At 40.1% G+C, this 26743-nt stretch overlaps 1 long non-coding RNA gene across 4 annotated transcripts in view; it reads right to left on the reverse strand.

Annotated features, from left to right (window-relative positions):
• LOC138109370 (uncharacterized) overlaps positions 1–26743 on the reverse strand; it is a 44917-nt gene that overhangs the window by 12385 nt on the left and 5789 nt on the right. For 2 of the 4 annotated variants that reach the window (XR_011150435.1, XR_011150437.1), the window contains exons 2-10: positions 10879–10989; positions 8123–8235; positions 6683–7241; positions 5457–5583; positions 4123–4204; positions 2591–3322; positions 2043–2169; positions 1771–1855; positions 1087–1221 (exon numbers count right to left, since the gene is read on the reverse strand). This is a non-coding gene — a long non-coding RNA (uncharacterized lncRNA). The remainder of the gene's footprint in view (positions 1–1086; positions 1222–1770; positions 1856–2042; positions 2170–2590; positions 3323–4122; positions 4205–5456; positions 5584–6682; positions 7242–8122; positions 8236–10878; positions 10990–26743) is intronic. The other 2 variants (XR_011150436.1, XR_011150438.1) reach the window with 2 other exon arrangements.

Raw genomic sequence — 26743 nt, forward strand, 5'->3', positions numbered from 1 at the left:
AAACAAGAGAAGGTATTACTAAGGCTCTGACTAAAAATCCATTTTCAAAAACCATTTAAAACTATTTGATACAGTAATGTCATACATTGTTTAGGTCTTCTGTTGTCTTTTACAAGCTTTCCATAAGAACAAGCAATTTCAGTCAACCAAGCTCAAATGCCTGTGTCTAACCCCTTCCCTCAAAACAATTCCATACCTAGATTTTATTCCCTGAGAAAAAGCTGTACCTACACTTGCTCCTTGTAAGAAAGTTAGAGAAGGAAACCTTCTTCATGAAGGGTGCTGCTCTCAGTGCTTCTGAACATGATGGAGATCTCTGAAGACAGTGTTTTCTAATTCTTGCTTAGTCTGTAGGATAAAATTTGGTGCTTTTTTTCTATTGAAAACAGTGGTTATTTGACTAACATAATTATGAATTACACCGTGTTTTGGTGTTTCTTTGAATGATTTACATTTTTCTATATTGCTTTGTAAATGTCTTCAAGGTTTTTTCTCAATAATTTTATTATTGGGTTTTTATGTATTTAGTTACAGCAGATTATGATCTCCCTGGCTAGCTTTTTAACTCTCAAACCATTGAATTGAGTTGAAATGTAAAAATCAAAAAAAAATATATGTCAAAGTATGTTCACAATCAATTTGTAAACCCCTAGAAATAATTGCATTTGTAGGAAGCTAAGAACAAAGCCATGTTTGTCCCTTGCCACTTGAGCTCTATAGTGTGAATCCCACCAGAATTCAATAGCTGTGAAGCCACAGGCACTATTCAGTATCCTGAAGGGAAAAATATCCTGAGGCAGCTCTAACAGCTCCCCATATCCATTCAGTACAACCTCCCCTCTCCCCAGAAATACTCTATCACTTGGGCTCAGTAATTTTCAGGCAGGTTCTGGGTGACTTTGTTGAGGAAAACAGATGAGAACCATATCTACTTGACCAGAAGGTATCTACAGAAGTCAGACGTCTCAAAAGGGAAAACTGTCCATCACCTTCCCCAAAGGAAAAAGGACTTCAGCACAAAAGGGAAGTAGGAAATAAGAACTTCTGGGGTGAACAAGGGGGTACAGGGCTGCAAGAACGAGTTACCTTGGCAAGCAGGGGAGGCTTGTGAGGATCCAGAAATCACAACAATGGCTGTGCCCAATATGTACCAAGTAATAAAATGCTCCATCTTTTCTGCCTGCAAAATAGGGGACTTGATTGATGATCACAGTCACACACCTAGTGCCAGGTGTCACATCCAGGAGGAAAGGAGAAGAAAAAATGCTCAGTTCATGGGAAAATATCACAGCTCAAAATACCTACAGAACTATCAAGGACCTAGAAAACAGTTCATGGATGAAATGCAGGAAGAAGATTCAAAAGGTGCCTGTTCCATTTCCAGCTGCCAAGACCCCTTGGTGGGACTTTAAAGAAGGTCATTAACTTTCCTATGCCCTAATATCCACAAGATGTTTTTACATTCCAAGTTATTCTGCTGCTTGTTGAGAAATAGGCTCAGTCCTTTCTGAAAAATGTTTCACATGGAATAATTAAATAGCCAGCAGAGAAAAAAGTGTGTGAAATCATCAGGTACCTTCCCAGCTGTTCAGATTTTAAAATTATTATTATTATTGTTATTATTATTATTTAAGAAAAGTGTTTCTCTTCAAATAACACAGACTTGTCAAAACCAAACCCTTTGCAGGAATGTATCAATTTAAACTTAAAGTGCTCCATGTCCAAAACACAAATTGTGTTGCAACCCCAAGATTTTTTACTCCTACTCACCTCTCCTATATCTTGAAGGTGAGAGGTTCATCTCAGGAATGCAGATTTGGGTCCTGGTTTGACTCAGAGATAAGAGGTCTTGAACCTGTGTTACCCAAAGCAGAAGTAATCTATAAGCTTAACCAAAGGATAGAATGGTCTTTTTTCTTGATTGCTATTATTATCCAGATACAAAGTAGAAAAAGTTCTACATCCCCATTTTATTTTTACTTTTTTTCCCCTGTGGGCTGGGAAATCTCTTTTCTGTTCAGTTTTAGGCACAACTTACTCACCCCTGCACCATTTGGCCATCATAGGGCTTTCTGTACCTTCAGTTATTCTCTCTATGTTCCTAAAGCTGCCATCAGGGAATTAGTGCTCCAAGTTCATTTTCAAGCAATTTCCAGGGATAAAATGTGTCTGTCAAAGCAAGTGCAGTGCTCCCAGTTAGTTATATTCAACCTGTGAAGGCAGAGCTTGGCCCAAGTACTGCACATCAGGAGTTCCCAGTTCTGAACCATGTTGGCTTCTCATTTCAGGGGGCAAACCAGCCTTTCCCACAGCAACCTGCTGTATGTTTAAACAAAAAAACCCACCAACCAAACACAAGGGTTTCTGAATGCACTGAAAAGATATAAGACCAGATTCACCAATAAGTTCCAGCTGCACTCCTTTGGCAGCACAAAACAGCTGTAAAGCTGGTTTATCTGCGTTTAGCCAAGCCCATGGATACTTTGCATCATCAGAGTATGGAAAAGTCAGGACTTTATACTGAATCAGGCCAGTAGAAAATATTACACTGCTACTACACAAAGCACAGGGAGATAAAACACAAACATACCTTCAGCCTGCTGTACACTATTTTTCTGGACTAAATCTTGTCACAGGTTGTCCAGAAGAGGAGGGGGAATCTCCATTTCGTTCTTCTCAGTTATATATCTGAAAAATGCTCTGTGCACATGCTTCTTTAAAGATACTCAAGACAACAAATAACCACATTTAAATGTTCCAAAAGTATCAGTTTTTAATGATACTTTGAATGCACTTTGTTATACCACATATTTGAAATATTATGAAGATTGGCAAAGTTGTCCCATTTTAAACAGACAGTATTTTATACAGGGGATATATATTTTAAATACATGTGCAATAAATTTTAAGCAAATGCATTACAAGAATATAGAAAAACCTATATTTTTTTTCCATATGCGAAGCAATGATCCCTGTTACAGCCATTTTATTGCTCACTGCAGACAGTTATGGGAAGCAGACTGCATTCATTTTATTTTTTCTCCCAGAAATCTGGAAAATTTTTGCAGATCCCTCACTTACCATTAGCATGATAACTGAACCCTATTACAGACACTGTGTAGCAGCGATGTAAAAGCTACCTCTTGAGCTCTATTGACAGAGCTGTGTGTTTTAACATGAGCTCTTAAAAAGCTGGAAAGCAAATCAGTCCTGCTTGGGTTCATGTCCTCGCTCCTCAGAGATCCATATCTTTATATCCTTGACTTAATCGTGCTGTATCTGAAAGCTTCCACTCACAGTTTCCTTTCAGTACTGGAAATATCTGCATCAGAAGCAGAGGGCCACAGTTAAAATAACCTGGTGACTAAACCAAGGATTACTTGCAAAATCCCCCTAATGTTGGTGGAGTGATTTCATTCCACAACCAATTTGTTGAAGCTTCCAAATTTTCGAGTGTTTCGAGCACTGGAAGAACTGGCGCTCGTGGTTTAGCACTTGTGATTATAGATCTCGCTTGGCTGTAAAACAGCTTGTTTGTTAGGAATGAATTCCCAGCTGAAAGCAAATTTATTCATACACAATAGTAAAACCAAACAACTGATCTTCCTGGGATGCAGAGTTCCAAGCCAGTCTGTGGCACTTCTCAGGTGCCCAGAGAACAAGTGATTAGGAATCAGAAGAAGGACAGATCTGTTCTCCAATCGTGCAAACTTTTGATCCTACTTGCAAAGAAAATGATTTTGTTCAGAGGCAAATCTATTTCTGGAACTTTAAAAGATTTTTGCTTGTCATCTCATCCCGTTATTGCTATTTTATTTCAACAGTCAGCTATTTTAGTATTCCAGTTTCCACATCATTGCAGACTAGATCTGTCCTCTTTTGACAGATCCGAAATACCAGGGTGTGCAGAACATGCAGCCATTTTACAGCTTTTTCAGATAATAAATTTTACTCTTCACACAAGAAATTGTTTAAATCATATCCAGACACAAGCTCACTTAGGAAGCTCCTGCTTTGAGGCATTAAACAGTATCTTCCCAACTGCTGTGGAAAGAACAATACTCAATTTCCCCCATCAAACCCCATCCTGACCACAGCCAGTAGATGATACCTCAGACTTACTGAGAAATCCCCTGTGAGGCTTCAGGCTCTTTCTAGCCATTTCTGCATCCTGTGTATGTGTACCAACTGAAAGTGAAGAAGCCTGGCATCCGAACAGACACAAAAATTTGTGTGGCTTTATAAACAGTCACAAAGACACAAACGTGGTTCTGGAACCACCAGCTCAATAGGTGACAGGATCCTTAATTGCTTACATGGGCAAAATACTTCATTACTTAATAATTCATGAGTTACAGTGTAAACAGCAGCTCAGAGCCACAGCAGTTTCCCACCAGCTCTCAAAAAATGCTGTCCTCTAAGAGAAATTATGAAAGCTGGTATTCCCTCTTTCTTCCTCTTACTTCAGTGCTATGGAAAAGGACTTCTGAAAGTCTTACGGTGACTTTAGATATAATCAAAGAAAAAAAAAAAAAAAAGACATTTAAACCGTGACTACAGCGCACATGATCGTAAACATCCCAGCTTAAACCAATCCAGGTAACAACAGCAAGAGAATGCAGAGCACTGTGGGTCTGTGATTCCTGCACATAACCACAGCTGGGGAAGGTTTGCACTCTGTCTTGATGTATATAAAAACTTGTGCCATCTCTGCTCCACTGTTATTTTATCATGCTAAGAGGGATGAGTTAAGACAGGGATGCAAGCACATGCCAAACACCTCTGGTTTTATACATGGATTTACTCCTATAATTACAAGTCACACTGACTGGGGTGCTGGAAGCCAGTGCATCCCACTGGGTATAAGAATCCTTGGAAACACCTCCCAAAATGGGAAAGTTCTGTAAAGTTCATGTATCTTTGTGTATTTAAATGACAGGTATGATACACAAAACCCCATGCACATTTATACATATTTATAGAGAGAGTGCACGTCTGCAGCTGTATAGACATACATAATCAGTCATCATATAAATTTCAGACATATATGTTAGTCATATAATTGGATGCCACCATCACTGATGAGTAAGTCATGTTGCAAAACTTACATTAATCTATATCAGCCCGGCAGAAATTGTCATAAATCAGCATTAAAGTCATGTGTGTATTTTTATTTTTCATTTGAAAGTCAAATATTGTTAGGAATTTTTTTTTGGGGGGGGATAAATGGCTTTGCCCATCATCTTGGGCAGCTTCACTTAATGGCACGTTTCCTAAATTTCTCTGAGTACAATGAGACTGATTTCTATCCTTCCTCAACTTCCTCCAAAAAATGAGCCAGTTATGGCCACATCTCTGAAGGTGCTTCGGTACAACTCTTCTGGAATGAACCATCTTCTTATGCAATAAAAATATACCAGGGCCAAGAACTAGTGTGTATCTGTGCTTCCACTTACCATCTCCCCAGTTACCCAGAGGCTGCCTCAGAGTCCAAGTTCACAATGAAATTCCAAGAAAGCCATATGATGGTATTTCCATCCAACATCGGAAGAATGTCTACCTCTCACACACTGCCAACTCATTCTGAAGAAAACAAGCAAGAATTCAAATTTTTTCTAAGGGCCAAGCTAACTCTGACTCTTTTTTTATCACTACCTGCAGTGAAAGATCTCACAAACATCCGGGAGCATAATCCAAGCAATCTTAATCACTTTGGGAATTCCCTCCTGTATTATTAAGAATGCATTCATTCTGGCTTGCTTTTCTGGGAATATTTCTGCAAAGTATTTTTGTGCACATCAATTTTTGTGAGGGACCAAGTGTTCCTCTGAATGCAGCACCTGAACAAATACTTTTGCATATATGTCTGTAAATATCTAAATTGCCGTGAATCAGCAGTGGAACTGCTGCTCTGACCACCCTGTCTGTAAAGCAATGTCTTCAAGAAATTTGACCGCAAAGAAATTAAATGTAAAGCCTGTAGATCAGCCAATAAATCTGGCTTGTGTCTTTCTCTCTTCCTCAGGCAGGAAAGAGCCCAGATATTTCTAAGTCTGGTATCCAGGTACGTAGCCAAAACCAAATGCTACTTCTGCTGGAGAAGAAGACAGGAAAAGTTTTTATATGTTCTAAAGATTTTCCTCCTGCTTTGTCTTTGGTGTGTCATACATTCTCATCCTAGAAAGATTTACTTCCCACTGAATTTTTTCAGGTGCTGCCTTATCCAGTGAGCAAACAGATACAACACTGTGCTATTTAGAGTACAGGTTTAAGAAAAAAAACAAACAAAAACCAAACCCCAAAAAACCCCCTTAAGGCTACTTAATTTTGTATTTGCAGAAGTCAGAGTAATAAACTAACATTTGCTTCAGAACATTTACAAACCATTCCGTAACCCAAGCCTATTCAAATGATTTACTGTAATAATTTCAAAGAGTAGACACTATCATCAATATTACAGTCAAAAAGCAAAATAAATCTCTATGGAGATTTTATTTCTGTTCAGGACTTCTTTGTTTCCTTATGTTAAAAAATTGTTCTGAAAAAATAACTTGATTTCACCTTATTACTGTGTAATTAAGGTTTACATAAGTAATGTATCATTAGAAACTCTCCTGGACATTCACAAAACCAATTCATGTAAACTTTTAAATTTGTTGCAATTATCTTGATAATGCCTCACCATTTACACTTTATCTTTCTTGATAATGAGTTGAAAAGCGTTGTAACTAATCATTAAAGCAAAATCAAATTTTCTTCATCACTTCTCTGCTTTTACTTCTCTCCTTCTTCTTTTGGTTTCTTTCTTTCTTTCTTTTTTAACCTTTAAGGCCTGACCAGAGCTTTTGGAGATTACATTAGCAAGTATCTTTCCTAAAAAGTCTACGTGATTTATTCAACACTGCATTTCAATAGCAATTCTATGCCATACATTGAGCTCCAGTTGCAGCTATTCTTCTGAGAGTTTCAGATGGCAGACAGCTCCAAACATGGGCAGGTAGCATTTCAAGTTGAGTGTGAGCTGCCTACAACAGAAATATCTCACATCCAGTCAGGAACTAATCCAGATCAAACTGATGCAACTCTTGAACCTCTTCCCACACAGTCAGCTTGCCAATTTCAATAAATTAATAAGAAGATATAGTTGCCAAAGGACGTTTTGAGACATGAAACAATATAATTCTCTTTTAATCATGCAGCAAAAGGGCACGTGTAGTCCAACGCTTTTGTGATGGATACAGCTGTATCAGTAATAAAACAGAGAAAAACATTGTGTAAGTGCATCTTTCAAGCCTGTGGGGAGCACAGTTAAGCGTCAGAATTTTGTGTACATAACAAATGTGTGGATTCCCTGGGCAACAGAGCTAAACAACACTTTACTCCAGAGCTTTTCCTTTGAAAATTCCAAAATTTCTTAACCATTTCAGCAAAATCATTGTGTTCAAAATTCATGATGACTGTTCCACAGCCAGGTTTTCACCAATTGTCAAGATAAAAATCTGGAATTCAGTTGAATTCCAAGGAACACATGAACCGACAGAAGACGAAAAATACCCCAGTTCTTCAGCACAGATTGACTTTGAAGGTCGTGTGTTTGGGTTGTTTAGCTACAATGGGTCCACGAGGGCCATGCTGTATCCTCACTCATCCTTGGGAGTGCATGAGGTGATCGTGTTGGAAGGGTTGGAACGAGCAGACTGAAGCTCAAATGGATCAATTAAGATGTTTATAGGAAAAGGCTTTATGACCCTAGGTTCTCTAATAAACTTTTCTCATTATAAAAAGGCAATGAAATTATTCAGTTTAATAAATCCTCTGGTGTTTTATATAAAATATAATATTAAATAATGAGAAAATATATATTCTGCTCTTTTTTTTTTTTTTTTTTTTTTTTTTTTTTTGCTAAACAGATGGTTCCAGAAAACTACTGGAAGAAATGCATTAAAATATTCTTTGCTTTTGTGAACAAAATGAAAATGTCTCATCTAAACCACTTTCTACACGGGGGTTCGGTGAACCAAAATCCAGAGCCCATAGGGGAAAATGTGCATGGAAAAAGTTGCACCATCCTGGCAGGACAGTGTGGAAAAGTGCACCACAAACTTCCCTGTCATAGCTTCACCTGGCCTGCAGTTCAGCCAAGAGATCTTCTGGCTGCAGTGCTATGAAACCTTCATTTCATCACTAACACTCAGGAGCGTCACTGCAGTCATTTTACAGGGTCTGTAGAAAGAACTGAGGGAAGAAAGACAAGAGGAAAGGTGGAGATGGGGAACACAGACAGCAGAAAGTGATAAGATTTGTTTTCCCCAGAAAGCTGGTCTTTTTCGTGTATCAGTAACATTTCTTAGTGATGAAAATCTGAAAAAGCACAAAAAAAAAAAAAATATAGGGTCTGTTCTGGACTGCTTGTGCCACCCAAAAGGAATGCAAGAAAAAGTCAAAGAGTGGAAAGACAAAACAAGGCATTCCCCATCCCCGTGGTACAATGGGAAACATAAAACTTTTGACTCGCACCAGGATGCTCCAGGATGCAGTCATAAAAAATAAAAGTACTCCAGGGGAGTAACAGCATTCTCAGGGCTAAAACCTTACCACTCTGATTCTAACATATTTGAAAACAATGTGTTCTCTCATTATTTTCTCATCTTTCAACTCAGAGGAAAATGTTTAGATGGTAGTTTACCCATCAGTAACTCCACTTTGGAGCTACAACTACCAAAATCCTGTAGGCACAGATTAGTTTCCATTCTTGTGCTGCTGACTGTCTTCCTTACACTGTTGCTTTCTTATGGCAAAGGTTGGTTCAATGAAGATTAGGATTAAGGCATGATAAATTAATTCAGTTTGAAAGTGGCTCAGCAGGTCTCTAACTGTGTCCTCCTGGAGTTCAGAGGGTCTATTCTGCTCCCTGTCCCCGTCTACCAGCTCAGGAGGACAGTTTCCTGAGGATAACCAGTCTTATTGTTGAAAACTGAGGCAAAGAAGGCATTAAGTAGCTCAGACTTTTCCTCCAAAAAAGAATGGAGGTTTTCCTTGCCCCTCCTTTTGCTATTAATGTATTTATTTTTAAAAAATATTATTATTATTATCCTTTACAGAAGCAGCCAGGTTAAGTTCGAACTAAGCTTTCACCTCTCTAATTTTCTTTCTGCATGATCTGAAGACATCCTTAAGCACTTCCCAAGTTACCTTCCCCTTTTTCCAAAGGTGATAGGCTCTTTTCTTCCCTGGGTTCCTGTGAAAATCCCTGCTCAGTCAGGCCAGTTTTCTTGACCATCATCTCATCTTTTGGCACATTGGGACAGCCTGCTTCTGAACCTTCAAGATTTCTTTCTTACAGTATGTCCAGTCTTCCTGAGCCCCTTTGCTTTTAAGGGCTGCTCCCCAAGAGACTTTCCAAATCAGTGTTCTGAACAGTCCAAAATCCACCCTCCATAAATCCAGGGTAGCAGCTTTGTTTTGATGCCCCTCTGACTTCACCAGGTATTGAAAACTCTGTGATTTCATCATTACCTCAGTACTTTCTTCTAACCCAGCTGACATTAAATGTCGATACAAGGTCTCCACACAACCTAAGTTAAGCAAAATCCTTTAGGAAAGCCCATCCCACACCAGAACATCCCATGAAAGCCACATCTGAATATTCTCCTCTCAGCTACCAGAACAGACACCAAGGCTTTTAACATGCCACTTAAGGGCAATGTGTTAACATAGTCTGAGAACCTCTTCTTACCAAACCTGTGGTCCTTAAACTGAGTCAGATAAATTTATTGCAAAACTAAGTAACTACCTGATAAGGTATTAAACATAGGGTTTTTTTCAATCTGAGAGGAATATTAAAGCATCAATGCAACAGAATAAAAAAGAAATGGCATTAAACTAATTTAGGAAACCCAGAAAAGAGTGAAGATGGGCAGTTAAGATGCACTGGATTTGTCTTTCAAGGAACCAAATCTTTGAAAACTCTTCTCTTTGTGACTGTTCTAATATCACACTTTTTTCTAGAGTAATACCTCCTGAAAATTCACCACCTAAATAGGTTTTTCACAAGGCTTCTTATGGTGTTGTTTAACAGAATATGCTATAGAAGTCTCCCTTAACAGCACCAGCTCACAACTAGAGAAACCATGGAAGTGCAATAATTAAAAAAAAAAATAAAGCAGTCATGTGCTCAAGTGAAACATCTGAAAGGAAAGAAGGGTTGTTGTGTCTGAAAAGACCCAGAGACACATGACTGACATGTTCTGGATGGGAGAAAATTAGTGTCACCCTGCACAGTGCTGTGTTTAAACTCAGAAGGATGTGTAGTGTCCTCACCTACTTGGTGTTAATTGCCTATAAAACTGTATAGCTCTTATTAACCTGTGGCCAATGCCATCTGTGCTTATCACTTCTCTTTGCTCAGTGAGTGTGGTAGAAAAAAAAATTCCCTTTGAAACTACTCTTCATGAAGCTCTTTGAAGTTTGTACCAGTGGAATTTTCCATTTCTGCTATTTGATCTGGATAACAAGGCCTAAGCGAGCTCTACTGCAATACCCTGGCTAGCTGGAAATGAATCTGGTTTTGCCAGAGTTAACAGAAACAACTTCATGTTGCACAGTTACTCTCTAAATTATTCCCCTAATTCATCTTGAGATTGAGTTGCCTGATTTTCTTTAAACTAAATTTTTCAGTTGCAATTGCCAGTACCTAGGGCTTTTTTATTCCAGACTGGGAGCATGATCTACAGTTAGTAAATGGAAAGCGTGCCAAGCAGCAACAGTAAGAATATGGTGAAGTATCTGCCCTATGTTTATCTATTCTAACTAAAACAATATCTTGTTTGTTACACAGTGTTATTACAAGTTACATATCTTCTCATCTGGTAAACCTACCAGAAAAAAATCTGAATTTCATCTTCTCCTACAGAGTACTCTGGTTCAGGAGTTCCACATGAGGGATGAAGTTGCAAGGCACTCCATTCTCCTTTCTCACTGCACTCGGAGCTGCTTTAAAAAAATGAATTTATATTTGTTAGAAAAGTCTGAGAATTCTTCCACGGGAGATCTATGAATAAAATTACATTTTGATTCTCTAGAAGGCTTAGAATAGGACACTGAGAAAAAATGGGCAGGACCTACAGTGAAATGCTTCCTTCTGCTTTCAAGCTTTTAAATATACTAAAAGGAAAGGGATTCTTGTGTTTTCTACTTGTGAAATTTAAAAGGATACCTTTTAAAAAAAGGGGGACAAAATACTGAAGCCACAGACAGTGTGGCACTTGCAGAAATAAACTCACTTGTGTTGCTGCAGAGCCTGTTCTCAGGCTAAAATGACTTGCCCCTGAGACATTACACCCCACTGACCATGAGGGGAGCTTAGGCTGACTAACTTAGACTGAGCCATCTAATTTAGGGCAGGTAAATCTCATCTTGCCTAAGATGATCTGTGTGTTTAAATGCCCATCTGTTTCCCGCACGCACACACCCCACCACAATTCTGCAGGCCAGAATATGAAATATTGTGTTATGATGGCTTTAGCCATAGACCTTATATAATCATTTTCTACACACACCTGACATGCCAGATCTTTTGATGGCAAGAGTCTTCCACAGCCCTCTCTCAAAGGCAATGGGCAGGTTTTCCCACATAACTTGGGATAGAGTCATTAGAATATGCCCTGTATTCCTGTCTCATGTACTAATTTAACCAGGGTATTCCTACAATATCACTATATTTCCTTGTTATTTCTGGGACCTATGGAACTGCATACATGCAGAATTGCAGCAAAGGACTATTTAATAACCTTACAATCAAAACAGACATTGTTAGGGCCAGATTCTACTTGATTCTACTTCCTGGATGAGCTGCTCATGAAACATCCTTTGAAATGCACTGTAGGAGCAAAATGCACACTGTAATCCTCCTTTTTTAAAAATTTTTCTTACAGAAAGGAGTTTTTATGCAAGCCCTGGAGTTCTGCATACCATTTTCACCACTGCTTTACATTCTCTGTCACAGGTGGAATGCTGTGGTTGCTCCCCTTTTTGATTAACCTATTTTTTCCTGAACACTAAGGGCAAGTCATCTGCCTGTTATTTTCACATTATCCCATGTTTCCCATTTGCTTCTATGCCTTCTATCTATCAAAGAAAAGCTACTTTTTAAGCCACTAGTTTTATTTGGCTATTAATGGGGGAGTCTTTTGGGGGTTTTTGCTTCCAGAGAAGTATTGAATCAAGCTCCTACAAAAAGATTCCAAGCATATAAGTGAGCCCTCTCACTCTGTTCATCACACTTGCTCCAGGCACAACACTTCCACTGGCAGAGATTTTGTACCTAACTTCACTGACTTCCTGAAAGTGTCCATAACATTTTTCCTGCAGATTCCTCCTAGATTGCACCAGCCTGGAATTTTGGAGAAAATACAGAAGAGATCTGTCTTTTACTGCCCATCATAGCAACCTTTTTATTTCCCCCCCCAGATCTTCTCCTTTTCCTAACACACATAGACACATCCGCACATATCTTTTCTTGCAGACGTATTTAGACTTTAAGTTACAGGACAAAAAGTCAAGAGCTTTTTTTTATTCATACAGCTGAAAGGGACTAGTTTTCTTCCCAAACACGACCTTCTCCAAAAGACAGACCACTGAACATGACCCCGAGCTGTTGCTCAAGGTTAGAGATTCCACCTGAGTTATATTCTTTAGAAAGCACTCCACCTCTGGTTTAAAAGCTTTAAGTTACCAAGAAAACTCCACAGCTTTGTGAAAATTCCACTCCATGTAACTTTTAATGCATCACTTTAATGTCTGCCTAATGTCCATGCCCATAAAGTGATTATGGCTTCCCTTGAGCACAAACAGTATTAAAAGCCCAATTATTAATAGAAAAGGTTTTATGACATGCAATTAAATTACACCTTTGCTAATAATTTGAGGTTCTCAACATGCAAGTCATATACTTGCAGATGCTAATATAATCTCATACAAAAAACTCCCATTTTCTGCTGTTCACTAGCTATGTATATGTATGTATAGATAGATTTCTTTTTTTTTTCTGAAAATACATATACATGCATTTACTCTTTAGCTTTAAGCCCCTGATATTCAGTGAGATTTGAAATCTCTTCTATTTTCTTTTGACTCTTGTCTATCTCTGAAAGTTCAGAACACAGATATGAAAACCATATCCATTAAGGATCTAAGGCAGAAGGATATATTTTCTCACCAAACTTTAAATTGGCACATTATATTTTTCTAGCAACTCTCCCTGCCCTCACACTGCACACTAGCACACGTGGCTGAGCTGTGTGTACCAGCTCACTGCCTTCTGGAATTGTGCTCTTACACCACTGGCTTTCTCAATAAACAGTTTCATAAATCCACCATTTAAAGGATATTTAAGTGACCGAGGACAAAACACTCCCTGGAGAAAGAGGATTCATTTCCTGAGAGTTCCTTTGAGAAAAGCATTCTAAAGACTGTATTTCTCAGCTCACTCATCTGTCAGACAGAACACATTGCATCCACAGCATAATCCACATGATTATTTATTAAGTATTTAGAGATGTCACCCTCTGCCAACTTGGCATTTGGGATACCAGCTCTTTTAGGGTGAATTTAAATAAGTCCAGCCTTCTTTGTGCCTCAGTCCTTCAGCTTTAAAATGGAAATTATTCTCTTTATCCTCCTCTAATTAGCAAGATACACCGTGATTAAACAATATCTCAGCATCCACATGAAACTTTCTCTACTTCCTGAAAAAGGGATAAAGCTTTGAGGCCTCATTAGTCTGATTCATTATTCTATCATGATTTTGCTAAAACAAGTATTGCAAAGAAATACACACTTTGAGATTAAAAACCAAGTGACTATTTAATGGCCATCTCCGTGTAAGAGGCAGCTGAAATTCCTTGTCTCTGAAAACCACTTAACACTACAAGAAGCCCTCCTGTAAACCTTTTATGGATCACCGACTTCAACCAGTGTCCCACTCTTTCAGGATATCCTTGTAATTATCCACATCCCAAATACTCTATCTAACCCCAGCAGAAGAAATATGGAGAGGCAGTAATCTCCGAGCTCAACCTCAGACATTTATGGCTGGGCTCACACAATGTGTTTTCAGAAGTACAGTAGAATCAGAAGCTCTCCCCACAGGCTCAGCCTCATGCCACTGTTTGCTGTTCTCTGAATGCTGTCAATCGCTGCACTCCCTGAATTAATTTAGGCTGTAAATAAGAAGCATAAAGTGAGATGGGATCACTGCTTCCTCTCCCAAAGAGTGTAAGAAACCTCTGGCCCAGTAAATGAAGTTTCTGAAAAGGTTTGTAAATCAGAGTTCTGGAGCCATGGGCTTTGAGTATTACAGGCTGCTACATTTTAAACACACAGTTTTAAGGCAATACTTTCATACCGTGAGAATGGGAGTCCTCTGGCAATTTCAAGGAGAACTGAATCAGCTCTGGCAAGTTCAGTCTCAAAAAAAAAGGTTACTCAAGCCTCTTTAACTCTCTGTTTTGAGCCTTAATAAGTATTTTCTTGCAGTGGTGTTTGAGCACTGTTGTTGTTGTTGTTGTTGTTATAGAAACTTGTAGATGTTTATTGCGGGGTTTGAGATATTTGCAGTTTCCCAGTTAGAGGATGGCTTGTTGCAGCTGCATATGGCAGAGTTTGTAAATTCTCAGTTACTAACAGCCCAGATTATAAGAAACCCCCACCTGACATAATTTACTAGTTCTTCCTACAGCTGTTGATTGCCTAAGTGAGAAGTGTGAACACTGAAAACCAGTTTTATGTGCTGAGGCCTGAGCACTGCATAAAGACTCTGTGCCATACGACAGAAGTGCAGGAGCACAGCTGCTCCCTCCCACTGATACAGCAGTCCCTGGGGAACCCAGCTGACTGAGGGGAACTTGTGGAGACTGTCAGTCACCTCTGAAGTCTCCGGGCCACCTTCGTTAATGCTTTCAACCTTCCAGTTATCACAGGGTCTTTCTTGTTCCTTGAGTAATCATGGTTTTACCACAGCATTTGTTTCTTAACTTTGAACTGTACCTGTGGACAGCCAAATTCTTCTCCCACTTGCACTCCCTGAAGTTGAAGCCATCCTGGATTTGAAATGGAGAGCACATCTGCAGGAGTCTCCATTTGGGTTTTGGTGATGACAATACAGAAAAGGGAGAGATCAGGTAAGAATATTCAGGAATTAATCAAAAGCATAAGATGCCTTCTTCATAGTTATTCAAAGGCTTGAGGCCATTCTTGAGCAATTTTTCTGCAATCATTTGGTGATTACATTTTTGGCCCTCTGTGGTTGTCATTTATCTATGTACTTAACTGCATATTAGTGATGGAAGAAATCTATCTTATATTCATCCTTGGTGAGCTTAACTTCATGAAATAGAAATTATTCTAGAGATAACAACCATAAGAAAATTCTGATGGTTTTGGTTTATCCCCTTGGGCATGACAAATACTGAAATGTTCATTGCTACTCCATATGCTGTGTGGAGAAAAGAATGCAAAAGGAATTTTCACTGTGACCCTGGGAACGAAGCCACAAGTCATGTGCTCTTGAACATGTAGAGTTGAGGGCATTCTTGAATAATCAAATCCATTAATGTTCATACAGCATAGTTCCAGTCCTGAGAGATCTGACAAAAACTTTCAAGTATATTTGAGATTCAGGAAGAGCTCTGGAAAGCTGTAAGGATTTTTTTTTTTTGTCACTTTGAAGGTGGGGATATGCCTTTTGACTGTAACTCATTTTTCAGACAAAGGCTATCTTCATTACTATTTGCCCAGCACTGTTGTAAGGCAGCTTAGAACAGCACAAAGGACCCGTTCTCATGTACAAACTGCTCAAGTAAAAACCCAGATAGAGGGGGAGTCAGTGCAGCCTCACAAGAGGCAGCTGTCTCCCCTACTGACAGTGAGAGACTTCAGGGCCCACAGTTCTCAAAAAGCTGTGGCTAACACTGCTGTTTTACATCCTTTTTACAAGCATAACAATGTGGGAGATGATGTTGCTGAAGAATCATGGTTAATTCCTTTTTTCATTAAGTCCTGCCTAACTGAGGCAAGGCCAGCTGTTTCGGGATAAACCAGGAGTAAACAGAAGCTGTTCTGAGTGAAGGTTTGAATGGCACTTTATCCATCCTTTCACAGCAATCCAACCAACTTCCACTAAGTGAGATAGCTTCAAGTTTTCCTCCTGAACCTGCATACAAGGAATATGCAGATATGAAAAACTTAGAAATCTGTCCTGGTTGAAGGGAGATGCCCAACACACATATCACTTGAGTTTCAGAGATCCAGTACTGTCATTTATTTCCTCCAGTATCCCAGAAAAGCTTGGCTGGTGGTCTACCCATTTATGGACCCATCAGCTACGTCCTTGCATAGCTCTCCAATCCTTTTTAGCTCCATGCATCATCCTCTCACCTTCCTCCTACCAACTGCATGCAAAAGGAAGTTACCACATGACACTGAGCTGGTAGAACTACAAAGGTAGTGTTCAATTTTCCTCTTGCAAGGGAATTCTCTGCAAGTAAAGAGAGCTCTTCACATCTGCTTCACTGCTCTTCACAGTTTCTAGAGGCATAACAGTTTATGTGATTGGATGCCTCATCCATTTTTATGGATGATGACAGAAAGATTCTTCCCTTTACAGTAATATATACACAATTAAGCTGTTCTGGATTCAGCTATAGAAAAAAAAATGGATGGGTGCCCATACCCATTTTTCACGATTTGTCCATGCTCCAAAATGGCCCAGTAGGATTGACTGAACAAATATGATAGCAGCCATTACTCGGCAGTTGGGATAGACCAGGACAAATCACATGAAACATCTTTCCATTTCACTGCAATTAAAACCTGCTGGAACCAGAATCGGTGCTGTATTAATGAATCCAAATCTTTACTGTTGTGGTATTGGAACAGACAGCTTCCAGAAGAGGAAATGGGAAGGCAGCCATCAACCTCAAGATGACAAGAGAAGAAATAATTTTTTCTGTAAAATCCTTATGAGGACACTGAAACAGTGCTCTGTCACAAGAAGATCCTGCCAATAGGGGAAAAAAAAAGTGAGGGCAAGAGAAAAGGAGAAGTTTCATGAGCCTTTCCATCAGATTCCAAACATCTTTCATTTTTGTAAACTAAGAACAAGTGATGATTTTCTGTACAGGAAAATTAATTTTTTCCTCCCCCTCAAATATATAGTATGAATCCCTGTTCAGTTACACTTCTTATTAATGCTCTTTTATGGATACTTTGGAAAGAGATTGTGAGAAAGGAACAATACACATTGTAGACATGAATGGTACATCTGTTGCAAATAGCTTAAAATCTAAAAATTAGAAGGTAGGATAGCTATAAACAACCTAACTGATGATTTATGTAACTATTCAATGCCATTCATAAACCAATTATTGATAATTTATTAAACTCTAAAGTATGTTTACTTTATTGCTTATTTCCATTCACGGAGTTGTATAGTTTCTATGCCTACAGCAACCAAAATTATTCCTTTTAAAATTAGCAGGTGGAGAAACAGAGGTAGAGAATCCCTTCACAAAGTACCAAAAACCCCATGACATTAGCAGATCACCACCTCAAGAAAGCGTCTGCCACACAAATATTAACAAGAAAAAGACATGTACCAAAAGAGAAGAAAAACAGCTAATCCATACAGTCTGCTGGAAATTTGTAAGACCTGTGTGTTGGCAGGCTGTCAAGGGGAGAGAAGGGAGGAAGGGTAAGGGGCAAATTCCTGAAATGAGAAGCTTTCTAATAGGAAATCCCCACAACCTCCCATGGAAATCTTCACCTGAGGAACAAACAGCCAGTTGTACACCCCACTTCTTAGTATGGGGTGAGAGGCCGTGTCTTAGATAATGGGTCCCAGACATGGTAGGATTTAGAGATAATCACCAACAGCTTGAGTTGCACCTGGATGAGGACAGGAAACCTGTGCAGAAATATGAGCACAAGCATTATCCTCTCTCAGAAGCTCACCTTGCAGATGGGAGTGCTCTGTAATAGCTGTAAATTCCTCAAAGATTGGCTTTAATTAGAGCCTAACCTTGCCATGAGAGGGATGGGGGGCCATTACCCACTCAGCAGGAGTGATCCCAGTCTCCTGCCTGGCCGTAGATGATGAAAGGCACTACTGCCTACTGCTGCTGCTTCAGATTGCAAGGCTAGGGACAGACTTTAAAGAAAGAAAAGGCTGCAAAACTTCATCATGGTGAGAAGAATGATTATGACATAAGAAGGATGAGAATTCCTACAATCAGCTTGAGCTGGCCTAATTCCTCTCCAGCAAAGCACTACAGGCATTTAAACTCTTTCCTCAGTCATGGTCACAGGATTTTATCAAGCAATATAAAGACTACAGTAATGCAAGAGCCACATCTTATGGACACTTACGTTATACCTATACTACAAAACCCTCAGCAATACTTTGTTCCCAGTTCTGCATCCTAATTGCATCCCAGCTACATCAGGGCAGGTTCATCTGTGCACCAGACCTGTCTTCCATGTCCTGGTTTCAAGGGAACCTCAGGTGCAAAGCCCATAAAGGACACAGAATGTCCCTCAGCATGCACCCTCTCTGAATGGCAGCCATGAGAGCACCAGAAAGCATCCCCTGGCTTCCCTCAGCCTGCTGCTGTGCACACAGCTGTTTCCACCAGTGCTTCTCCACGTCTAGAAGTTGTTTTGTTACTAAAGGATGTATAAAGTGATTTCACAGTCTGCATATTTTAAGCCCACAGAATACCATAGTAAGAGATTTAGGCACCAAACCAAATCTAAATACCAAATGCACAAACTATCTACTCTTCAACTCAGGGCATGCTAAGCTGCACCCAGCCCCGTGCCCTCCAAGGTGCTGCATCAGCTTCCATTCCCAGTAGGGATGAATCACACCCCAGCTCTGCACATTCTTTCAAATGTCTCTCCAAGCAAAAAAGCATTGCTGCTGCTTTACCAGTGTTGAATCACAGACAGTTCAATCTCAGCTGGATCCTTACCTGGTCACAAAGTAATGGGCAAATTTCACCCTGGGCACATAAACTCGATTTAATATAACCATGAGACCATAATTTAATTCACGAAAAATGCTAAGAGTGAAGAATTTCTGTTATGAAAAGAAGATAAAAATCAAAATGTTAGTTTAATGACTCTGCAGTTTAAAATCTTCCTCAGAGTTTCCTGGAAAGTCTAAATGAAAAAAAAAGAGAACAAACAAGGAAAAGACAATCAAACCCCAAAGGAAAAAAAAAATAAAGAAGAAAAAAAAAACAAACTCTGGAAGAGGAGCTTCATGAAAATCTGGAAAGGAGAATCTCTAGGAAATCTGAGTCACTGCTCAACTACAATGTGTCTTTGAACAAATTGAACTCTTTGTCTACTTCTCACATATACAGATTATATGAAAACAAAAAGAGACTTCCATGTACCTTACAGACATAAATGACAAACCTTGGGTAAAAGGACAGTAAAATGAGAAGATTGGTTAGTGCCTCACTGTGGGTCAGGTCCAGAACTGAATCACTCAAATGGAAACTGCCTCCCTGTTACCATTAGTAGGACTGGAACTGGATCCTTCCGAGGTGCCATTCACATTAATGTGGTGCAGTGAGGTAGCTGAACCCTGGACATGGGTTTATCTCTGCTCTAGGGATGGTTGCCTCCAGCAGAAGGATGAAGCAGAGCTGTGGAGGTAATTTCTTAAACTTCTGCAGCCAGCTTAGTCTGCGCTTTCACCATGAATTACTTTAGTTATAAGACATGCCCATTTTGATTTCTCTTGGAAACTTACCATTTCTGCTTTCTTCCTACTGCTTTCTGGGAGAAAGCAACTTATTTTATATTAAGGCTGTACAGAGTTGCTCCATTTGCAAGGGAAATGTGCTGGAAGCCAACAGCTTCAGAGGAATGCAGGAGGAGGAAGAAAACCTTTGCACTTTGTCTATCACAAGGTAAATAATCTATAGAAGGGCATGTCCAAAAACAAGTGAAAGCTCAAATACACTGCAGAGAAAATGGAGAAAGAGGCAAAAGTCAGCATACTCAGAGAGAGATGCTTCGAGCACATTTCTGCGGCTTTACCACAGCCTTTGTCTGACAGTTACCCTAAAAATCCAAATTTACCCAGAGCACTTAAGGTCCCGTGCTCTGACATGCAATTGCATCCTTCCCATCACAAGACCCGTGGCTGCTTCAGCAGCAAACATTTGAGCTAATTAGGGTGCCCGCTGGAAAAAAAAGGAAAGGTTTTTTTGCATTATTTCCAAACATTTCCAAACACAAACCTTTCACAAAGGTAACTTGTGACTGCTCTACAATGTGTTCTCCAGTAGGAACGTGTCCTCACTCTGTAGTCAAAGCTATTAAGGAAAAAAAAAAATAACACCATCGTTTGAATTTTAAATGCATCATTTTAAGTGCATGAAGAGATTGATTTTTTGGGTTTTGGGTTGTTTTTTTTTTTTTTTGTCCTTTCAAACTGTTGCAAGTTTTCTGAGGAGCAAACTAAAGAGCAAAGAACGGAAGGCAGCTTTGCTGTGTATCGCTGCCATCTAGTGACCTGTCTCTGAGAACAGGACTCCAACAGCAGCGTCACCGTGTCAGTACTGTCCCGGTTATACTCTTTATTTCAGTTTTAGCAGAATGTTAAAAGATTATTTCAATTCACAGCTCCTATTGCCCTGCAAGGGTTTTCAAAGCAAAAAATAAATTTCAGTTAATGGTGGTGGCATATGTGTGATCATACCCCAGTAATGGAACATTTATTCACTTCGCATAATTGCTATACCTATAAATCACCCATAGGAGAATGATCCTTTTAGAGAGAGAAGGAGAGAGAGGAGGAGTTTTTTCTGTGAAGGCAAAGTTAAGGCAGAAGAAAATCAATTATATTATTAAAACATAATTAACATCCACAGACTCCATTATTTGCCTAAGACATTGCATTAAATTAGCTTCAGTGGCACACACAGGAACAGACATGATGGTCAAGCTTTTCTTTCAGTTGCTTGTGATAAGCTCTCCAGGAAGACTCGATTGTGAAAAGCTTCTGGCAATGACAGTGATTTAGGAAATACAAGGGCAAGTTCTGCCCCAGTATTATTAAGAGTGGGTCTGTCTGAGCTGCAGAGGAGAGGTCCCATGGAACACCACAATGACACTGCTGGCTCCTCCAAGGACCTGGGCTAACTCAGTCACATCAGAGCTCTCTGTCCCAGAATTGAGAGTATAGGTCTGAATTAACAAGGATTTGAGAGACCCCAGTATTTCAGAGTCAGCTCTACAAGTAAAAGGTAGATGTGGGAGAAGGGGCAGAACCTGAGAAGCAGGCTGATAACATATAAGAGCAATAAATGTAATAGCCATAGCCTAATACCACAGCCCAGACTGTATCTTCATTTCTTTTATGCTCTAGACTTCTGGGAGGTATCACACAGTCCCGTATGTGGCTGAAAGTAATTTACAAGCCCATGGCAAGGGCCAATATCAAGTAAACTTATATCAGAGTGTTCCTAACAGGGAAACTCATAAAGGTATATTGGAAAAAAAAAAAAAAAAAAAGCTATTCAGCAAATTACACAGCCCATTCTCTAAGGAGGTCATTGAAGTCAAATAAATTTCATAGGTCTTTCCTATGCAATAATTTAGATGCAGTTAATATGCCCCAGAATACCAATAACATCTAGATGTAGAGGTCATTTATTCACATTTTATCAATAGGATCTTTATGAGATGCAGGCTCCTTCTTCAAGATCCACCCCATGCCAACAACCCAGGACATCAGTGCTGTCCAGAAACCCACCTCAGTGTAATCATCCATTTCAGACTGCTGACTGAGCTATACGAAGTTAGCAAATGTCTTTGGGAGATACTCGACCCTCTGCCTCCACCTCAAGCCAAAACTAACTTCAGACTTGCTGGGAGAGAGAAAAAGCTGCCGTCCCCCAGTCATGAGAGGTTTTCATATGAAGTATGATAGCATCATGTTTCCTCTGAATAATAACTTACTTCAGCTTAATGCTTGTTTCTTCCTTGCCTGGGGTTCATCATTTCGGTAACACAATGATGGGTTTTGTTCCACATACCCTGGACCAAACAGAGCTTTCTGATGCTTCACTATGCAGGATGCAAGCAGATCAAAAATTAGTTTAACAAAACACATAATTGGTTAATTGACTATATCCCCTTCCCATAACATGGATTTTAATACTATTTCAGCTGGGGTGGCTTTTCAGTGGTCTCAAGATAATATTGTTTGAGTACACAAGACAAAAATATTGCCACACAAGTGAAAACAGAAAAGTCAAGCTCACTTGCTGAAATATATCCATGCACAGCAGTGGAGCATGAAAGTCTAAAGGCCTCATATAACCAGCTGATGAGTGCTCCATTGTCCCAGGTTTAGAAAGAACCAGGTTTCCTTTAAGATGTCCACCTACACAACAAATATTCAGAGCAATCATATTGGTGATTGCTGCTGATCCCACCGCTTCAATAACCAGCTGAGAAAAATTACTTTCAGAAATCACATAGCTCATAATGGAGAGTCCTGTTTAAAAAGTCACTAATGTGATTGACCCAGCTGGACAAAAAGCTTGAGAAAAATCAAACAAGATTTAGCCTGAAGATCTAAAACATTTAGGATTTCTCAGTTTTCATTTGTAAGTGTTCACACAGATTTCTCGGTGCATTCAGAAACTCTGCTGATAAATGTGCTCGGTTTTAAGGAATACTTTTCAGTTACTCTGCCTATAAAAGCATCATCTCCTCCCTGTCCCCACAGCGATTTCCAGGGAGCTGCTACAGCTTGTTTCCTCCAAGCTACCATCATCCTCCACCCCCACCTACCACCCGTTAGGAGTCTGATACAGATATCAAATATGGGGCATAATGGGCATTAAATTAAGACCTCCCAGCTGTCTCCTGACAGTTTCATTGCATAATGGTGACCTTTGCATATCTTATTCAAATAAAAAAAACCCCAAAACTATACAATTCCAGGCTGCAGATTAAAAAAAATAAAGTCCTATGATATATTTGGGGGGCAGGTTGGGGGTCTTAATTTACTTGTATATATAGATGGTCTGATAAGGCTTGCCTTGGTGCTTCCTAGATGTGTAATATTTTATTTCTTTAACAGTCATTCTTGCCTTCTTTCTTGCTGAAAAGTGATAGTTCACTTTGAAAGCAGAGATTTATACTACAGACTCTTCATTTAAACCTTATGTAAAGAAATAAAATCTTTATGTCCACACATATTTGAGCTCCTACCTTCATACATTTATAGCGTGTTACATTTCCCAGCTTTCCCATATTTAATGTTTTACAGCCTGTTCTCCAGATTCAGGTAGTAAAAGGCTCGAAGGCCAGAAAGCAGGCAGCAGCTCACTATTTAATTAGAAAAGAACCTACTCAGAGATCTCCAAACTGCACAGTTGCACAGAGGTACTAGCAAGACCTCTCACTAGAATAAGAGCAAACTGACCTATGACTTCTACCAAAATATTTTAATTTAGAGAGTTTTAAAATGCTTTAAGTGAATCCTTGTTGGACCCTGTGTTGTCTCATCAGTATTTAGAAATAGCACTGGAGGGAAAAAAAAAAAGAACGAGAAAGGGAAAGAACTATACACTAAAGAGAAAAAGGCCCGGGTAAGGAAAATAACTATTCCTGCATTTCCAGAAGGCTTCACTCACACTCCATTCAGCTATGCATCTCCCAGCCAAGACGTGTGACATTTTCTGTGGGTGGCAGCACAGTTGTATTGGTATTTAGCTTGCATCTGACAAGCCGTGCATTTGGACGAATCATAGAATCATAGAAAACCCAGAGTTGGAAGGGATCCACAAGGATCATCAAGTCCAACTCTTAGTCCTGCATAGGACATCCCCAAGAGCCACACCATGTGCCCAAGAGCATTGTCCAAACACTTCTTGAGTTCTTTCAGGCTTGGTGCTGTGACCACTTCCCTGCGGAACCTGTGCCAGTGCCCAACCACCCTCTGAGTGAAGAAACTTTTCCTGATATCCAGCCTATCCCTCCCTGGTTCAGCTTCATGCCATTTCCTTGAGTCCTGTCACTGCTCATGAGAGTGAAGAGATCAGTGCCTGCCCCTCCATTCCCTTTGTGAGGATGTTGAGGACCGCAATGAGGTCTCCTCGCTGTCTCCTCCAGGCTCAACAAACCAAGTGACCTCAGCTGCTCCTCATAAGACCTCTCCTCCAGACCCTCTACCATCCTCATAGCTCTCCTTGAGATAGTCTTTAGCAGCTTAACATCTTCTTTATATTGTGGTGCCCAAAACCACACACAGGATTCAAGCTGGGGCCACACCAGTGCAGAATTTGCTGATAAGAGGGAGTTTCAAAAAGAACTTACTAACAATATTTCAGAGGTTGTAGAGTCTGACCACACCCTTTATATCCTTCCCACTTTCACTCTCTGTGTGCTCCCCTCATTTTTTCCCCCACTTCACACTGTATTTCCTAAAACATGAAACATAGTATAGGAAAATATCATCAGTTGGGGATCTCAGGACAATTACATGATACCTTTCCCTTGCTCCAAAGGAGGACTAAGTATCACTCTGCAATACATTTCAGATGTTTGTCTAATCCAGAAATGTCCTCTGTCCCAAAACAACTTCCAAGGCTCCACACAGTCACCTGAGGGTAAACCATGCTGGTACTTCCTCCACCTTATTGGATCCATGGCAGGAATCTCCTCCAACATGTCCATACACAGCTCACCAAATGACTACCTTGCAGGTTCCCCAATGCTTCACAGGGCACACACCGGAAAAAAATTGGGAAAATGGGCATCACAGCCTGGGTCTTGTCCATGACTTAATGGCTCAGAAAGTGGGTAGGCAAGAGCTGACAGAAAAGTTTTGCCTGGCCCACAGCCTGCAGGCTATTCCTTAAAATACTTTGCTGAAGTTTTCCTTTAGTTGCTCCATGTAGACCACGCTTTCCAAACCTCTTATAAGCATTGCTATCCTTGCAGTTCTGTCTCTTATTCTCCCATGTACCTCTTTTCTCTTTTTTTTTCCCCCCCAAATTAGGTCATTAAAACATGGATGCAACATTACTGCTGATGACCATGGCAATGACTGCCCACATGTTATTTTTTCAAATACTTCTGAGGACAAGGCTCCTCCTCTGCCACGACAATACTGACTATGGCTCAGCCTCCAATCCACCCTGATTCCCAGATTTTCCTCCGTGCTATCGCTCACAAGAACATTATGCAGGTTTATGTGTCAGGTTTAAGTATTACTTTTGCATTACACTACATTTCTTATGTGAATTCCTCAACTTCCTGCAGAAAGCATAAAGCTGGGATGAAATTCCAAATAGTCGAGATTCCAGGTGTGACTGGCAGCAGTGGCTGTCTGCAAGCAGCAGCTCTGCTGTTCTTCATGGTGCACAGCACAGGCCAGAGGTTTTGGTGTCCCAAGGCTGCGAGAAAGGTAGGGAACAGGATATCTCACTCCCTAACCCTTCGTCCAAGGCTCCTTTGTAGGGAACACCAGGGTATAGAGACCACTGGGAAAAAGGAGCTGCTCTGTCCTCCGGGAAGTGGGGTGCTCCATAGGACCCCATTTTAGACATTATCAGCCAGGCTCTCCATTAATGCCATCAGTGTAATACAAAGGCTAGGAGGTAAAATACCAAAATGCACCAATATCTTTAGGTGCAACTGAAGCCTTTGTTTGGGTACCTCTCAGCCAGAACACAGTTCCCTGCTCTCAGTGCCTAGCATCTGATAGAGAGAATTATACCTTATCTCCAAGCAGTTATTTTAGGGTAGAGGGATTTATCCCATATGGACTTATTCTGACATAAACCCTTGCCTCTGATCGTCATAAAAGCTCTTTGCGATGACTTTTCACCAAACAAACGTCTGTCAGAAGTCTTTCAGAATCACAAGCCTCCTTTCCCATGCCCTGCCTCTACAAGAGGGAATGGAGGAGAACAGAATTTCTTTTGCTGCAGGCAAACTGGCTTTGTGCACTCCATGTATTTTGGCTTTGGGTTTCTTCACAAAATCCAACAAAGTTAAGTTTTCATGTAAATGCTTATAGGTTTGGAGGCAACAACTTATGGTGGCAGCCTGAGGCAGGTCAGCTGTGGATTTGAGGGGCTGTGAGGAAAATGTTTCCTCTAACTGAAAGCCACACTGACTCCTGTATTGAAAAGCATTACAGAGACACAAGAGGCCACTGAATCCAGCAAAGATGCTTCCTGGGTTCTGGCAGGTTTCACTAAAGCCAGGGAGCAAGTTGTGCTCCTTCCTCTGAAGAGAGAAGCGCAGCACACGTCCCTGCCTGGCAGGCTGTGAAGTGAAACCCTTATCTTTGAAAGCACAGATACTCCAGGGAGTCTGGTGTGGAAAATCCCTCCATCAAACCAAACCCTGTGAGTTTCCAAGGAGTCCCAAACCTCTCTGGTCTGTCAGAAATGACGCTTAGCTACTGCTAAGGCTTTCCTAGAAGGATGCAGAGAGCCAGCTGTATGACTTTGGCAACAATCAGTGAACCACCACAAAAGGTTGTCTTTTTTAATGGAGTTAATTTACACGAATACTGTCACTGCTGCTCTCTTCTAAAAGCTCAATTTGCCACAGTGGCTTAATCTCAGCCTAAAAAAAAGGAAAAAGGAACACATAAATGTGTATCATGTGATAAACTAACCCATCACATGAAACCTCCCTC

The sequence above is a fragment of the Aphelocoma coerulescens genome, chromosome 4, assembly GCF_041296385.1.
Source record: "Aphelocoma coerulescens isolate FSJ_1873_10779 chromosome 4, UR_Acoe_1.0, whole genome shotgun sequence".
Taxonomy (NCBI): Eukaryota; Metazoa; Chordata; class Aves; order Passeriformes; family Corvidae; genus Aphelocoma; species Aphelocoma coerulescens.